This window comes from Macaca nemestrina, chromosome 11 (assembly GCF_043159975.1).
Source record: "Macaca nemestrina isolate mMacNem1 chromosome 11, mMacNem.hap1, whole genome shotgun sequence".
Classification (NCBI taxonomy): domain Eukaryota; kingdom Metazoa; phylum Chordata; class Mammalia; order Primates; family Cercopithecidae; genus Macaca; species Macaca nemestrina.
The window spans coordinates 42,972,282-42,988,338 of NC_092135.1; positions in this window are offsets into that span (position 1 = coordinate 42,972,282).

Genomic DNA, 16,057 nt, shown 5'->3' on the forward strand with positions numbered 1-16,057 from the left:
TCTTTACATGGGGGCAGCAAGGAGAAGTGCCAAGCAAAAGGGGCAAATGCCCCTTATAAAACCATCAGATCTCATGAGAACTCACTCATAATCATGAGAACAGCATGAGGGTAACTGCTCCCATGATTAAATTACCTCCCACTCGGTCCCTCCCATGACACATGGGGATTATGGGAACTACAATTCAAGATGAGATTTGCTGGGGGGACACAGTCAAATTATATCATTTACCCAACAGTAATAGCAAGCACTATAACCAGAAACTTTTGAGATGAGATTGCAGTGAATAAGACCCAGGGACTCCTTGCCATAATTCCAGAATTTCCCAGGCTATGGTAGTGAAGCAATGACAGGTACAGTGTGTACTTGAGGAAGTTTATTCCCTTAGGAGCGCCTTGAAGAACAAAATATAAGATCTTGTGCTTGGGAGTAGGAGGTAAGGAAGGGTCTAGACTGTGAGTCACTGCTCAAAACTATAGGCTTCACTAGACACTCATTTCAATCTAGCATTCATCATCTCTCTCTTTTTTTTGCTGAAGTCACTCTGATTTTCCTAGGAAAACCCATTCTTCTGTACTCATCACTCATTTAGTTGAGGTTCACATCACCCAAATCTTGTGAGTTGCATCTACTAAAAAAAAAAAAAAAAAAAAAAAAAAAAAAAAAAAAAAAAAAAAAAAAAAAATACATCCCATGGCCACAGTGATTGGTTGAACAATAAGTGTGTGACCCACAATCAGCCAATTGGAGCCAAAGAAACCCAATGAGAAGGCATCTCCACGCTAGTGTTAGTGCGTGGTCTCAATAAAAGCCTAGAGCTTCTGGAGGTCATCTTGTCATCATAAAAGAAGAGCCTATGTGAAAATAAAGTTAACCCAGAATAAAGCACAACTGAGAAATGGGGGCTGAGTAAAAAGGAGTATGCATTTATGTGTGCTTGCAACTAGTCATATGTAAAACTAACCTAAACTTTTCACTCTTTGGGCCTCCCTTGCCTCAATCATTGTTTCCTTATGTCTGCTTGAGTTTATTTTCTGTCACATGCAACCAAAATGTTCTGATTAATATATGGATGTCAAGTGAGAACCATGGTGTGAAGTTCCTGGACAGTCAGCAGTTCCCAAGAGCCAGGAGAAAGGCAATGGAAAACTTGACTGCCCCATGATATTTTTAGAAGCTAGCACTGAGTACTACACACCACTGATCTTAACCACATTCTCTCTTCATATCATTGATTGGATCTCAATTTTTTTTCTCTCAACCTCTGCTAAATAATTTCATTTCCTCATAGCCTTTTCAAACCAATCCCATCTTATTTCAGGCATTCTAGACTTCAGACCACCATAATTTTTACATGCCCAAATACACAGGTATAATTTGGTGCAATGGGAAAAAAATGACAATTAAATTGATTTAAACGCTCAACTGTTATTGTTGTACTGGGTTCTACCCTTCTTCATTCCTTTATTCTTGTATTGTGTTGTATATTGTTATTTATTGAGTTATGTATTGTCTTTGTGTTTCATTTGAATGCTCTAGAGAGGGAATAAATTTATAAATGCTTAGAATGATGTAGTTTTTATACAATTCTTTTATTTCTATTGTGAAATTGTATTTGTAATTTTAAATGTTTCCTTAAAATACTTTAGTCAGTTTCCTGGCACACATTGTTTTTATTTGCAAAGAAATTTAATACAATTTGATGAGACGCAATGTTTAGTACATAATGAATCCTTAAGCAATTGTTTTTCTATTTTGTTTATAATAGATTATGCCTTGCAATGACAGAAGACAGCATGTTAATAAACTTAGGAGAAGTAAGAAAGTTGAATAGGATGCCAGCATCTTAAGATAGGAATTTTTTTAATCTTTTATTTTAATTGTTGAAAAAATTATTTATATATATATATATATATATATATATATATATATATATATATATACAGAAACATATTATGTATCCTGGAGCTTAAAGAACAAATTTCTGGCAAGGTGAGGTGGCTGGCCCAGGGTCGCAGCTCCTCTAGTCTCATCTGACTACTGTTCGAGCATAAGGCAGCGATGTCCTGAGCTTACCTGTAGCTTAAAACCTTCACCAAAGTTAATTATTCTGAAGCATGGTCACTTCTACAAACAAATTTAACCAGCAAATGGCTCCAAAGGGAAAAGAGCTGTTACTTTTTTTTTTTTTTTCATTTACTCAATTCCATTTAGATGCCTTTGAATAAAGAAGGAGAGAATATCATTTTAGTTATTCTAACCTGCTTTCTGAGATAAGCATAGGTTTGTTCATATGGGATTATCTCATTTACATCTTTTTTTATTCCTTTAAGGACAGCTACCCCATATAATTCAATGGTTTAGATTCTTGTTTCCAAAAGCTTTGAACATGAGTCTCTTCTTGCCTTTGGTAATCTTCTGTCAAATGCAAACTCAGCTACTAGGACCTCTAACTTCGTATAAGAATGCACTAAGCCGAGAAGTTAATAGTTGAGGGTTATGACTGCAAGAATATAAAAGTGTTTCTTTTATTTCAGGAATTATACAGATTATGTACATGAAAGCTATAAATAAATAAGCAGAAATCTTTCCCTTGTGGTCTAACCCAGGGTATTTCATCCATTCTCTAACAATGCTTTCTAAAACCAAAGAGCCAAAATGAAAGTCAAATTGTGATTTCAATAGTAGAATTACTTACATTTGTGTAGTTGGAAGAACTCTAATTTAGAATTCACAGGCCATGGATTTAGTCCCTGCTCTGGCACTGTACACTATTCTCTGACAATAGGCAGCCTAGACCAAGGATTCTCAGACTTGAGTGAGTGTTGGAATCATGGGTAGAGCTTCTTAAAAACACAGATTCTTAAGTGGACCCTACCAGCAGAGATTCTGATTCTGCAGGTCCAGGGTGAGGCTCATGCATTTGCATTCTAAGTGAGGCTGATGCAATGATGATCTTTGAAAAATCAGTAGTTTAGACTTTAATTATTCTGTTTACAATGTAGCTATCCAATTAGGCCCATCAATGATAAACCTAAAAAGGAAAGCATGACAAAAATTTTTACCACCTAAGGGAAAAGGTATCTATTTAAAAATTCCACACTTTAAAATATTAATAAAAGAGTAACAGATTCACAAACACATTGTGGAAAATGTAGAATGTATACTGGCACCATAGTCCAGGTGTGGGAATAGAAGCAACAGATATCTGTGAGTCTAAAGTTATTCACCTGGATAACCGGAGTGTTAAGACGAATCTTCTCTCTCAACCTCAGAGTCCGATTTTCTTTTGTTTATCTTTCACAGTTTTTTAAAAAGTGAACAATAACCCCCATGTAGCCTGTAAAGATTCATGGTATTGAGATTCTGTCTTCCCTAGATCACATATGTGTCTTGAATCTGGTTTTGTAGCACAGGCAAGTAATAGTTTAAAAATAAAGAAAAAATTAAAAAATAGTGTTCTTTGGAACAAATCACTTTTCATCTTTGAAGGTATCAAGAGTGCTAACAAGACTTTGGACTTGTAACGTCTGGACTCTTATGCAAGAATCCTCAACCTGTATACACTCTTGCAGTGTAATCTTTTTCCCACTAATTGAGATGAGACATTAGTTAGGAACAGATTTAGTTAACACTGCAGTTTGTACCTTCTGATTGAACGTAATTACTGTCCCACACCACCAAATGTTTGCTCATACCTCACCTTCAGTATTTTAGCTGCTGAAAAGTAAATCCCCAAACATCCCCTGATTAAGTTCTTGTTTCATGCTTGTAAGCTAATATTGAGATGCTAAGCCAGAAGGTGGAGGCATTGTTAGTGACAACTAAAATTAAAAACAAAGTGATAATTAATTTGTTTCTATAGCTGTCAATGGGGGCTCTGAGGGAATGCCATTGTGTAACTCCAGTTGCTGTACTATGCTTAGAAGGATTGTATTCAGTCACTCACCTTCAATAAATACCAGACATTTAGCATATAACGGGAGTTCAGGCCATCCAACAGGTAGGGTCTCATGATCACTTTGTTGTATTTTTTGTTTTAAATATATTTTTATACATTTTCACATAGCAATTTTCTTCTCTTAAATGTGAAAACATCTCACAAATGATATTACTTGACTTGTATTTTCTCAGCTATATGGTTTAGTCAATTGTCTTTCATCTTGAATTTGACAAATGAATTTTGAAATATGTCTCTAAACATTATACAAGGCCAAATAAATGGCAATGCATATTTTGCACAGTAGTTCCCCAACTTGTATTTTATGGACCAGCAAAATTACACAGAACAATGGAGACTGACATGGAGTTAACAATTTTCTATTTAATAAAAAGAGCATTGAAAATATAATACCTCTTATTATACTTTTCTCATTTATCAATAGTTTGGGTTTTTGAAAAGTAGAAAAATAGACAAATTATAATGTCAGAAGTTTTTAAAATTGGCTTTATAAAAAATACAATACATTGTCTTGCCTGTTTTTTTTTTTTTTTCAAGATGTACCCCTGAAAATGTTGTTGACAGCCTAGAAATACTAAGAACCACTGTGGAAAGAGAGAGAGTTAATTATCTGCTCAATTGAGGAGAGGGGTACATGATGGGCATACTGAAGGAGTGATTTTCTGACTAATCACACAGTCCTTTAGAGAACATGGGAAAAAGTAATACACACAGGGACTAAGGCTACTAGAAATCTCAGTGCTACTCTTGACCCCAGCTAACTAATGTGTGTGGGTTTGGCTAATAGCTCTATCCTTTCCTCATCAATACTTGAAAGGGTTGTAAGTATTTCATTAACATGAGCATTTTGAGAACTTCCTGCCCCTTTTATTATCATAACATCAGTAGGAAACCAAGACTTGTTTTAAGGAAATTTACTTTGCTGCACATGTGTACTAGTGTTCTGTCAGGCAAGATGTATTGGAAGAGAAGATGGCATGTTTCTTATAGTGTATAGATGTTGGCATAAAATGTTACATAATCTGGTCAAAACCTAAATGGACAGTGCAACATAAATTGTTAGTTAGCCTCAGTCTGGGCAGGGTCAGAGTAGCTGGACTTCCTGGCCAGTTGCCCCCAAGCCAGTATCATAGACCTTAAGCTGCTATGTCAAGCTGGGTCTGACAGTGAAGCCTTGCAGATGGCCTGCCGGATGAGTAATGCCTAGTATTTGCTGCTTTACTAATGATGCTCCAGGCTCTGCTATGAAGGGGCTGGACAACTACTTTAGTGGCCAGGGGCAGAGTTGAATTGAGTGGGTTGAGTGGCAACAAGGTGGACACCCTTAGTAGACAGAGCCATGCAGGCGGACTTACATCATTACTTTATGTATACCAATATCAACTATCTTATGCAGACTGTGATGGTTAATACTGAGTGTCAACGTGATTGGATTAAAGGATGCAAAGTATTGTTCCTGGGTGTGTCTGGGAGGGTGTTGCCAAGGGAGATTAACGTTTGAGTCAGTGGATTGGGAGAGTCAGGCCCACCCTCAATCTGGTTGGGCACCGTTTAATCAGTTACCAACACAGCTTGATAAAGAGCATATACAGGAAGCCTAAAGATAATTTTATACTTGGGGAACAATTGAATGCCTTCCCCCGATATTGAAAACAAGGCAAAGGCTATCTGCTCTCACCACTCTTATTCAACAAGGTGCTAGAATTCCTATCCTGTGTATTAAGAAAAGGGGAAATAAACACCATACAGATTAGAAAGGAAGAAGTAAAAGTGTTTCTATTTGAAGATGACATGACTATCTATATAGAAAATCCTAAGGATTCAACCAAAAACTACTAGAACTAAGTGAGTTTAACAAGCTTTTAGGATACAAAAATGAATGCTCAAAATAAATTTATTTCTACAGGCTAGCAATGAATACATAGTGAGCAAAATTTAAAATCAATGCAGTATCATTTAAAATTTCTCAAAAAAAGGTAAATACTTAAGCACAAACCTAAAACAATGTATACAGGACTTATATGCTGAAAACATGTTGCTGAAAAAAATCAAAGAAGATCTAAATAAACAGACATACTGTGTTCATATATTGGAAGACTCAACATAGTAAAGATACCTATTTTCACCAGATTCATATACAAGTTTAACGAAATTCCTACTAAAATGCCAACAAAATTCTTTGGTAGATATAGAGAAAATTATTGTAAAATTTATATGGAACAGCAGAGAAACTAAAATAGCTAGCACAATTTTGAGAAAGAGAAATGGAAGAGTAGAAATAGGTCTATCTAAGTTTAAAACTTATTATTATAGCTACAGTATTCAAGATTGTGTGACAGTGGTGGTAAGACAGGTACATAGATCAATAGAACACAATGGAGAGTCCATTATTAGATCCACATAAATATACTCAACTGATTTTTGACAAAGATGCAAAAGTAATTCCATAAAAATAGGCTTTTCCCCCAAAAGATGCTGTAATGATTGGATATCCATAGGCAAAAAAATAAATAAATAAATCTTGACCTAAATCTCACATCTTAAATTAAAAAAAAATGCATCATGGACTTATATGCAAAACACAGAATTATGAAACATTTATAAAAAATAATAGTAGAAAATCTTTGAGATCCAAAAGCATAATTCATAGAAGAAAAAATAGATTAATTGGACTTCATCAGAATTAAAAACTTTTGCTTTGTAAAAGATGCTGTTAAGAATATGAAAAGAGGAGCTACAGACTTGGAGAAAATGTTTGCAAAACATGTATCTTCCAAGAGAGTAGTATTTAGAATGTATAAAGAACTCTCAGAATTCAACAATAAATAACAAAGCAATGCAATTATAAAATAGGTAAAAGACACAAACAGACATTTTACTGAAGGGATATATTGGCAACCACACAACTTCAGTGATATTCAACCTAATTATCCATTAGAAAAACACAAACTAAAATGAGGAAATATCACTACATACCAATTGAAATGGCTAAAATAAAAGAAAAAAAATAGTGCTAATACCAAATGCTTGCAACAAGTGGTAGAAAGTGGATCCCTCCTACATTGCTGGTGAAAATTTAAAATAGTATAGGCACTTTGGAAAATAGTTTGGCAGTTTCTTAAATAAATTAAACATGCAGACATCATATTACCCAGTAATTGCACTTCTGGGCATTTATATCAGAGAAACAAAAACTTAACACCCACACAAAACCCTGTATGTAAGTGTTTATAGAATTTTTATTCACAATAGCCAGATACTAGGACTAAGCTAGATGTCGTTTGGTGTATGAATGGCTAAAAAATCTGTAGTATGTGGAATACTATTCAGCAATAAAAAGAAATGAACTATCGATAAACAGACCACTGGATGAATTTCCAGGGAATTACACTGAGTGAAAAGAAAAGGCAATCTCCAAAAGTTACACCCTGTATGATTTTATTTATATATCATTTGCAAAATGACAAAGTTGTACAAATGCAGAACAGATTAGTGATTGCCACAGTTTAAGAATGGGTGGGGAGCCTATGAAAGGAAACGTGTGATTCTTACAGTGATGGAAATGTTACCTTGGCTATATCAGTGTCTATATTCTGGTCATGATCATGGTATTGCAATTTTGCAAAATGATATTATAAAGGATAACTGGGCAAAGGGAGCATGGTGTCATTATGTATTTTTCGTGTAATTTCATATTATCTACAATTTTCTTAAAATTAAAAAAAATTATTTTTAAAAGTTATAGAAGCAAACTCAACTTCTTTATAAATCTTGTATAAGATTTTATTTGAAAGTTTAAAATAACTATTATTTACTAAATGTCCTAATATTTTTGATTTGCTCTTATCACAGGCAAATAACATAAAGAAAAATGATTCAACATTTTCACCAATATAGATTCCCTCCAGATCCATTTCAGTTTATCCCAGTGTATGTTTCAGAGTAACTCACCTAGTCATCATAAGAAGGAAACATTCCATAAGAAAAAAATAGAATATTTAAAGTCACTGTTTTGCAACCTTCAATAAGATAATTACTTCTATAGTATCTATATCAAAATTTACATGAACATATTGATAGGGAATTTTGTAATGGTTGTGTCAGGCTGACAATACCTGGACCCATTGATAATTTCACTAAACATCAATTTCAAAAAGCCAGTTCAAATGGATAATCAGATACTAAGTAGATCCTGATGTAGTACAACAGGGAACAAGTAGCAGCGGCCATGAAGTGTCTTTCCTCCTCAAACACCTCCCAAAGATATTACTCTGAATGAACTCAAAACTCTAACTCTGTCTACTAAGTTACACGAAACCTAGCGGATGGAGACAGGTTAATGACAATATAGTGAAGAGTAAGAGAAATTCAACTTGAAAAAGGACCTAACTTATTCAACAAAAAGCATCAATTGTTAAAGATTAAATGAAATTTAAGAAACACATAAACCAAATCAAAGTGTGGATTTTGTTTGTATTCTGATCTGAGCACACTATCTAAGAAAAAGTTAATGGAAATTTAAGTGTGGGCTGGACAATGATGATATTAAGTATTTGCTTAATGATTTAGATGTTTGATGGCATTGTGGTTATGCTTACAATGACCCTTACTTTTTAGAAATACATATTGAATCACTTATGGGTAAAATGATATGATGTCTGGAATTTGATTTAGAACACTCCAGCTAAATAACATTATTGATGACAAAAGTGGGAGAATAGAGATTTATGGAATAATATTGACTCATATTTGGGAATTGTTAAATTTGGACAATGGCTATATATAAATTAGTATATCACCCTATTTACTTTAGCATTTGTTTGAAAATTTTTCACTAAAATAAGCAATCAATTTTGGCTAAGCAAAAACAAAGATTTCAGAGATGATTGTCAGCTTTTCACACAGTATTTTAAAAGACCTTAAGCAATGTATTCTTGGATCATTATATCATTCAGACTCTGGATCAGATTGTATCAGTTACTGAAATTGAATGCCCCTCTATGTGTTCTAACAGTGTTTTATAATGGCATTACTCATTCAGTGGCCAAGATTTTAACATACCTTTAGTTTTCTCACTGTATCAGCCCTTGAGCGCTCTAATGTATACCTATCCTCTGCAGGATCCTGCCTTAAGTTTATTATTATTATTATTATTTGGTTTAGGGGTAACACAGTTTAAGGTATTGCTACAAATGTCCTTATGGGCAAAATATGATAATTAAATGCAAGGGAGGAGAAACATTTTTTGCTTTGGCTTTCTCCTTCCTGCTCTCTGCCTCGTTTTTCCTCATTTGTTCATTGTCTTTTCTTTATTTCTGTCTTTATCTTTATTCCTTCCTCTTTTGTTTTTACCTTTTTCTTAGGGATTCCCTAGCTATTAGTTGTATGATATACTTTTGGAAGATAGTGGTTACTTATGATAAATATCTTTTGCACTTGAGAAAAACAAAACAAACTTCTTTTAAGTACAGCACTTATCCCGCTGAGTTGTCATATGAGAACAGAGAAGTATTCTTGTTCAAACTCATAAAGTTGGAAAAAAACATGCAAATTAAGTGTGAAGCATAAATTGTTCTGAAAACAAACAAAAATAACAACATTAAAAAGAACAGAGTCATCAAGGGAAATTCAAATCCAGGACACAGCTGTGCACAACCTTACAAAGTAGAGAGCAGCAAAGCTCACATAAAGAAAGGAAAGATTACATTAAAAGAGAATGCTCAATGAAAGAAGACACGAACTAAGTCTACTTTTATTTAGAAGAGATCATTGTAAGATATTTTAATTACTGTTTAGAAACACCTTTAAGGAACAATTTCCTTCTATATTAATAACAAAATTACTTTTGTTTCAATTTTGTTCAGTTTTCTTCATAGCAATGGGACTTATAAAATGAATAGGTTGTCATCAAATATGGTCAAAGAAGAGATCACACGTTCATTGGTTTACTAATTCAATAATCTTTTGTTGTTCCCCTCCTATGTGACGGGCATTAATGTTTCTCAATCAAGAGGTACGGTCCTCAGGTTTCATGTACTTCGCATCCTGCAGAGGATACTCGATGTCAAATCTAAACACAATGATTACAGTAACATGTGTTGATGGAGGTATATCCAGAGTTCAAAGTGGCACACAAAAAGATCTTTCAGTCATACTAGGGGCATAAAAGTTATGTTGTGTGTGTGTGTGTGTGTGTGTGTGTGTGTTGTTGGCTCACTGTAAACTCTGTTCATGGGTTTAAGCGATCCTTTCACCTCAGCCTCCCCAGTAGCCGAGACTACGGGCACATGCCACAACACCCTATTAATTTTTGTATTTTGGGGAAAGATGGAGTTTTGGCATGTTGCCCAGGCTGGCTTGAACTCCTGAGCTCCAGAAATCCCCCACATTGGCCTCCCAAAGTGCTGGGATTACAGGTGTGAGCCACCATGCCTGGCCAAAGATTAAGTTTTGAAGAAATATAAGAGTCATTCTAATGGAAAAAAAATGATGGTGGTGACTCTGATAGGGTGAGCAAGGGGAGGTTTCTGGCATTTCAAGCAAAGAGGCCCATATGAGGCACAGTGTACAATAGTTTGCAGCAGTCTAAAGCTACAGGTGGTTAACTGAGGGTGGACCAGAGGGTATATCTTGACACCAGAGGGAGGTGCTAGAGACTACTTCTGTGATGCACTCAAGATTTACAATCCACCCTTGAACAACATGGGCTTGAACTGCCTAGGTCTACTTATATATTTTTTTCAATAAAAGTTACTCCAAGTGTGCCTGCCTCTCCCACTTCCCCTCCAACCTCCTCCACCTCGGCCACCTCTGAGACAGCAAGACCAACCCTTCCTCTGCCTCCTCCTCCTCAACCTCCTCAACGTAAAAGATGAAGACCTTTATGATCCACTTCCACTTAATGAAGAGTAAAAATATCTTCTTTTCCTTATGATTTTCTTACCAACATTTTCTTTTCTCTAGTTTACATTGTTGTAAGAATATAGTATGTAAAACATATAACCTAAACATATGTGTTATCCGTTTACATTATCAGTAAGGTTTCTGGTCAACAATAGGCTCTCATTGGCTAAGTTATACATGGATTTTGGGCTGGTTGTTGTCCCTAACCACTGCATTGTTCAAGGTTCAACTGCATAATATAAAGAATGAGATTGAATTGAAAGATGTTACAATGGGAGGGATGGCATGATCTGGTCTGCATTTCAGAATGATATCCCTGGTATCACCCATGGTGAGTGGGCCTTAAAGTGCCAAGCAGGTGGTAAGAAAATCAGTGAGGATGTTATTTCAGTAATATTCTGTTGTATTCAATACCTGTGGCTAACAAAAAGTTAAATTTTAACCAAATTGTGCCAGTCATTCTCATATCCATTTTGTGCCTTTCTCTTGCTCTGCCTTATAGTTGAAGTGGCTAATCTCTGCAAACTACATTTCCCAAGTCCCTGTGTCCACTGGGCTTCCAGCAAGGTTTGACCTATGGAGTTATTGATGGAAGACTGCAGGGCAGGAAGAGGGGAGAAGCTAGGGTATTTCTCCAAATGCCCTAGATTTAATTTTACCATAGTTTAGAAGCCAACATGCTTCTTTACGTGTTTTTTTTTAAGGTAGGGTTCCAATAATAGTTAAGTAGTGGGTAAGAAATCTTCAAAAATAGCCATACGAACAGGATAGAATTTGGTAAGTTTTCAAATAAAGTACAAAATGTTCTCAGAGCTCAGGTAGGGAGACAGAGCTACCAACCAATCAGAAAAAAAAAGAAATAGTTTTTATACACTGCTTGGTTGGAATTCTCTAAAATCATAATCTAGTCTATTTTGAGGGCTACACCAGAAAGCACCTCTGAGTTATGTCTTCATCACATCACTGACTATCTTGAGATTCCTAGTCTCCTGGTATTTCCCTCTCTATGTCTACTATGACACCAATTTTTGTGCTTCTGGTTTGGGCCCTTATCTGGTAGAAAAGGAGCTTATAGTGTGTAGCTGTTTGGACAAAGGCATACAGATATCAGGTGGCAAGAGAGGCAGCCAGGGGACTTGATGTTTATGTGGATTGAGGGCAGCATAATATCTTTGGGATTCGGGGCTACTTATTAATTTCTAGATCTAGAAAACAAAGCACTTAGACAGCATATTGCCAACATATATGAATTAGAAAACCACAGACTTCCCAAATAGATGGGGAAGAGAAGGAGCTTTTAGGAGATGGAAATGAGGAAGGCATGTGCAATAATTCCTTGTCAAATTATTATATTTTTTTAAAATTAGTCTTCTGTTAAGTATCTATGTCATTGTGTTTTGGTCTTTGTTGTTTTGATTTTGGATTATGCTCAATTATGAGTGTCAGAAAAATACTATAGCAATCAGATATAACAGAGGTAAAGGACCTGGACAGAGTGCCCATTTCTGCTACCTGGGCAAAAAGAAAATCAACCATTTGGCTGAAACAATAGCACCAGCAACAATGAAAACAGCACCTGGAACAACACAACCCTCCTTCTTTTTAAAATTAGGAGACTCTTAGTGCCTGGCACCTGCCATGAATATTAGTGGTCAATAAATCATAGCTTAATGAATGAATGGTTAGAAAATGACAAGATACTTTTTTTACAGCCTTTGGATGAAAGCATAATTATTAAGACTTACTGCTGGAACAAAATAAAGCATTCTTTTATTTATCGTCAAAATCCAAGTAGTTTCCAACATGTACACCCAAACGAAAATTATGAGTATTTTTTTAATAGATTCTTTTTATTTCTTGCATTTAAACAATGAGTCAAATTTTATAGCACCCCAAAGCTATCCAAAAAAAAATTTGCCCTTGAAATGCTGAACACCTTCAGTGTGAGCTACCAGTCAAATTGCAATCATATTTTGAAATCTTTATTTCCTTCCCAAGATAGACATTAAGCCTTTTTCTATTTTGATGATGAAATATTGGATTTCTAGTATGGAAGGCTAAACTTGAATTTTCTTAATGGTAAAAAAATACAAAGTATCATTGGCAAAACCACTATAACCTCACAAAAAATGAAGCACTATAGATAGAATATTCCAATGGGCAGATGTTAGCTTAAAGTGTGCATTGTTTGGAAAAGGAGTTAATTAACAACTTATTAATTGGATAGAAAATCTGAAACTGTTGTACTTCTAGCAAATACATAATTTTCTTCAAGTATTATTAAAGCGTTTTTGTTGTACCTATTAAAGATTCTTGTCTCTAAGTTAATTTCATTATGCTAATAAGCTATCATCGTTACAGAACCTAAGCTTTGATCCATGTTAATTGTCGTGATCTTCAAAGACAAAGTCACCACTTACTTTAAATGAATTTTACATCTTTTTAAAGAATCACACGGAAATTAGGGGAAGTAATTAATTTTTTATTATGTGTCTCAATATTTTTAAGGGAGGAAGTCAATGGTATTGGCTAGAATTCATTTTAACATTTAACTAGGGAAAACAGCATGAGGCAAAAAAACTGTTCAGATGCAAAAGATTAAAGAAAATTTGAAACTGGGACCTAATTTGTCTTGATAAACTTTGGTGTTTAATATGCTTCTTTTGTTCTCAGTGTGAAACGGCAGGGTTTTGATTTGTAAAAACTTTTTGAAGAATTAATTCTTTCTAATTTTTATTCATTTCTTTGCCTTTCTTTTACAGTAAGACAGACAAGTTGACCTTCAAACCATAACTCTTTTAAATATCTATGAACTTACAAGGTTAAATCTATTAGTGGTTTGATATTAGCTATTGTATGCTAACAGAGTATGTGTCTTCTGAAACAGATAAGACTTATTTGTTCCTATATAACAACTGGTTGTTTGAACCTTAAGAGGTATAAGCAAATAATGTTATTAAACTATTTGCACGTATCATTGTAAAACAGACAAGATTAAGTATAAAAATATTAACTCCATTTTATGAAGTTAATATTTTATGAAAGTTTTTTTTTTGTATGAAGATAAAATACACTGTAAGGATATACCTGAAGTGGATAATTACCGGTTATATATTTGTTATAACCAGGGTGACATGCAGGTTAAAGACATTCTTTAAAACCCCCATCAAAGTAGATAAAAAATGAGATCATAAATGAGAAAGGCAGAAGCATCATATGGTATATTTTTTCTTAAATATTCAGAGACAGGGGACTAACAGCCAAAATTATAATTTTGTAATTATTTATACTGTATCAAGCTTTCTGACATCCTTTTTGGAATGATATGGCATATGAAAGAGATACTACAGTTAAACATACATTAAAAAACAGAAAATCACTAACTGTGGTAAATAAATGCTTCACAGGAAATGGAGATGTATCAAATAGATTTTTAGAGAAAATCTGGTGGCTGTGATATAATTGTTAGCAAATAAGACATCTTGATACAACAAACAACCTAATGGTGAAATTCCACTTTACCATGAAGAATTTCTAAGACTCACTGGAGAAGTGTTGAACTCATTACAATGATTTCTTTATATGTAAACTGTTAGTTCTCAATTCTTTGTCTGTAAGGAAATAACCTGGTGATAATAAAACCGAATTTTAGCATGGTGCCCAAGGGTTTATGTTTTTAACAAATATTGCCAGTTGCTTCTAATGCAGATGGTTAATGGACTACAAGCCTTAAACGTTGATAACATCAGTAACAAACTCAAATTTTGTCTGTCTTTCAACTTCATGCATTTCTCTTATAATTCTTTACCAGCCAAACAAGCTAATAGTGAAATCCACTGATGTATCAAGAAAATAGCCATAGAAATGAATATATTGGATTAATAATTTTAGTATTAGCATTGTTCGTGTTACATTAGAATGACTAAAAGCAATCAAATGAACTAATTTCATTAATTAAGGTATGATGAAACATAATACATTGTCAAATTAATAGTGTTCTTTTCAAAACTGTGAACCTATATACCTTCTATGGTTTAGTTGTCATTTTGGATTGTTTCCTTTGCATGAGATAGGCACTTAATGCATGTTTGTTACACGAAAATGTTACATTTTAATATTTTATATTGTAACTCAGTGTATGGCCCAATTTAAGGTTATTTGTTTTGTTCACCAGGTGTGGTTATTTTTTTTAAATCATAACTATAGACACAAGGCAAGCATTTTCCACCATTGAGATTATTTGAAAAGCTATACTGGGTTTCTGAAGATATTTACATGAGTTTTTTTCTTTTAAAACTTTAAGTTCTGTAATAGCATATGAACATTTATTGTATGTACCATCTTACAAATGTTTATAGACAAAACCACACATTTTCATGCATATGAATGTATAATTTCTCCCAGAACTGCCTGGTGGCAGGGGACGCTGGAGGCTGTCTACATTATATTTTGAGATTGAATATAATTCAATTATATTCACCTAAATTATATTTCCCATTATATTTTGAGATTGTTTCCATTGTATTTTGTATTGTATTTTGAGATTGTTTCAATATTGTTTTAATCTCAAAATACAATGGAAACAACCTCAAAATATAATGGGAAATATAATTTTGGGTGAAAAGACTCATAAAAGAAAATTATTTACATTAAAAAATATATAACTCCTAAATCCCCACTAAGAAACTTTTATTGATAACATCTCCCTCAAATGTATTAAATAATACTTCAAAAGCATCATAGAGATAATAGTAATAGATTTATGAAATTATTCTCTTATTGAAAATGTTGACTTTGGGCTACAAGGAAAAACCTGAGGACATGATAAAAGTGACAAAGAACTCAAAGTTTACCCTTGAGAGAATTAGGCTGGACTTGGGTTAAGGAGGGAAGAAGAGTACCATTCACGTCCAGCTCTACCAGTTTCTTCCCCGGCTGTCAGATGGCCCTGCTGTAGGTAGGAGGGAGAAGAAAAACATGAAGAAAGTGGACGAACAATAGCCTTTTGTTTTTCCACTTTTGTGATTGTAAGGAAAGAATGAGGTGCGGACTGCTTTCCTTGACAGATCTTAACATAGAAATTCATAGATTCACATACCTTCTTTTGTCCCAAGCAAAGCCATCTGGTCACTAATCTAAGAGGTCACTGCTAGATATGACTGTTTAGAGCAACATGTGCCTTGTACAAGTGGC